The sequence below is a fragment of the Emys orbicularis genome, chromosome 20, assembly GCF_028017835.1.
Source record: "Emys orbicularis isolate rEmyOrb1 chromosome 20, rEmyOrb1.hap1, whole genome shotgun sequence".
Taxonomy (NCBI): domain Eukaryota; kingdom Metazoa; phylum Chordata; order Testudines; family Emydidae; genus Emys; species Emys orbicularis.
The window spans coordinates 12179149-12182236 of record NC_088702.1 but is presented as its reverse complement, the minus strand read 5'-3'; positions in this window follow the sequence as shown (position 1 = coordinate 12182236).

The window sequence follows — 3088 nt, the reverse complement described above, 5'->3', positions numbered from 1 at the left end:
GATAGAGAAGGGTGTATGGGGGTAGATAGATAGATAGAGAAGGGTGTATGGGGATAGATAGATAGATAGATAGATAGATAGATAGATAGATAGATAGATAGATAGATAGATAGATAGATAGATAGATAGATAGATAGATAGATAGATAGATAGAGAAGGGTGTATGGGGATAGATAGATAGATAGAGAAGGGTGTATGGGGGTAGATAGATAGATAGATAGATAGAGAAGGGTGTATAGGGATAGATAGATAGATAGATAGATAGATAGATAGATAGATAGATAGATAGATAGATAGAGAAGGGTGTATGGGCATAGATAAATAGATAGATAGATAGAGAAGGGTGTATGGGGATAGATAGATAGATAAATAGATAGAGAAGGGTGTATGGGGATAGATAAATAGATAGATAGAGAAGGGTGTATGGGGATAGATAGAGAAGGGTGTATGGGGATAGATAAATAGATAGAGAAGGGTGTATGGGGATAGATAGATAGATAGATAGATAGATAGATAGATAGATAGATAGATAGATAGATAGATAGATAGATAGATAGATAGATAGAGAAGGGTGTATGGGGGTAGATAGATAGATAGAGAAGGGTGTATGGGGGTAGATAGATAGATAGAGACGGGTGTATGGGGGTAGATAGATAGATAGATAGAGAAGGGTGTATGGGGATAGATAGATAGATAGAGGGGGTGTATGGTGATAGATAGATAGAGAAGGGTGTATGGGGGTAGATAGATAGATAGATAGATAGAGAAGGGTGTATGGGGATAGATAGATAGATAGAGAAGGGTGTATGGGGGTAGATAGATAGATAGATAGAGAAGGGTGTATAGGGATAGATAGATAGATAGATAGATAGATAGATAGATAGATAGATAGATAGATAGATAGATAGATAGATAGATAGATAGATAGATAGATAGATAGAGAAGGGTGTATGGGCATAGATAAATAGATAGATAGATAGATAGAGAAGGGTGTATGGGGGTAGATAGATAGATAGATAGATAGAGAAGGGTGTATAGGGATAGATAGATAGATAGATAGATAGATAGATAGATAGATAGATAGATAGATAGATAGATAGATAGATAGATAGATAGATAGATAGATAGAGAAGGGTGTATGGGCATAGATAAATAGATAGATAGATAGATAGATAGAGAAGGGTGTATGGGGATAGATAGATAGATAGATAGATAGATAGATAGATAGATAGATAGATAGATAGATAGATAGATAGATAGATAGATAGATAGATAGATAGATAGATAGATAGATAGAGAAGGGTGTATGGGGATAGATAAATAGATAGATAGAGAAGGGTGTATGGGGATAGATAGAGAAGGGTGTATGGGGATAGATAGATAGATAGATAGATAGATAGATAGATAGATAGATAGATAGATAGATAGATAGATAGATGGGGTGAATGGGGATAGATAGATAAGGTGCAAAGGCCGCTCATGACTACAGTCAATCTCTGGGGTTGTTATTCGTACACAAAGGAACTTCTTAACTTGATTCAATGTCAAATGTCACAGCCAGGAATGGGCCGGTCCTGATCTCTGCTTAGCCCAAAGGTGTGAACTGCAATTGGCAACACTTCATAAACAGCTGACACAGTGTTGGAGCTGTCACATCCTAGAGGGGAAATGCCCAATGTCCCATTCTCCACACCCCAGAGTCAGCCAGTCCCCTGCCCTGGGGCTGGATTGGAGTCCGAGCCCCTGAGAGGAGAATCATAGGATATCAGGGTTGAAAGGGACCTCAGGAGGTCATCTAGTCCAACCCCCTGCTCAAAGCAGGACCAACCCCAACTAAATCATCCCAGCCAGGGCTTTGTCAAGCCGGACCTAAAAAACCTCTAAGGAAGGAGATTCCACCACCTCCCTAGGTAACCCATTCCAGTGCTTCACCACCCTCCTAGTGAAATAGTGTTTCCTAATATCCAACCTAGACCTCTCTCACTGCAACTTGAGACCATTGCTCCTTGTTCTGTCATCTGCCACCACTGAGAAGAGCCGAGATCCATCCTCTTTGGAACCCCCCTTCAGGTAGTTGAAAGCAGCTATCAAATCCCCTCTCGTTCTTCTCTTCTGCAGACTAAAAGAGAGAGGGACCTGTGTGACATTCTCCACCCCGCTGAGCAGCCAGATTGAGGTGACAATCCCAAAGTCTCCAGAGTCAAGCACAGAACCCAGGAGTCCTGGCTCCCAGGCCCCACTGCGCCTCTGGGAATGATCCAGGGTATGTGTGGAATGTATACTGTCCCGGGGATGGACAGTTTTCAAGGCTCCGGGCTAGGTTTGTAGGAATGATAGGAGAATGCTGGTGAAATGCAGGAAGAATTGAGCAGATCTTGTCACCCGAGTGCAGGGCTGAGAGCCAGGACTCCTGGGTTCTATGCCTGGGTCTGCCATAGATGCTTCATGTGATTGGACAAGTCACTGCATGTCTCTGGGGCTCAGTTTCCCCATGTACAAAATGGGGAAGATAAAACTTGTCTGTTTACACTGTGAGCTCTTTGGCACTGGGACTATCTCTTGTCTGTGCAGCGCCTGGTACAATTGGGGCTCCCAAAACCCCTACCACTGAGCCACCCGCTCCCCCCCCAGTCAATGGCCCTTAGGAAGAGTCCAGCCCAGTGTTGAAGACAGGAGGAATCAATGTAGTCATGCTAAGTGAGGGCCATTAAAGGTACTTCAGGATCTTGATGGCCCATTGTTTTCTTGCCAATGAACTGTAAACTGGACTTGTTTTTCCTGTAAGCCCATGGGAAGGGGCTATCAGGGGTCTTGCAGAGTCATGTGACCATGTCACCTGATACTGGAATCCATCTTAAACCATGTACTTTTCCATGAGGAGCTGGGAAGGGGTCAAATTGAAACAGTGGACTCCCGCCTGATGCCAATCCTATTTAAGGGTGAGGAGTGAGATCATCCAGGTGGCCAGTTCTCCCTGGGGACCCCACCCAAGATGACTGCTGGAAACGTCTAAGGCTGAACAGGAGGCAGGGCTGGACCCAGGCTGGAAAGGCGTCCAGTCTGCGCAAAGATTATTAGAACCACATCT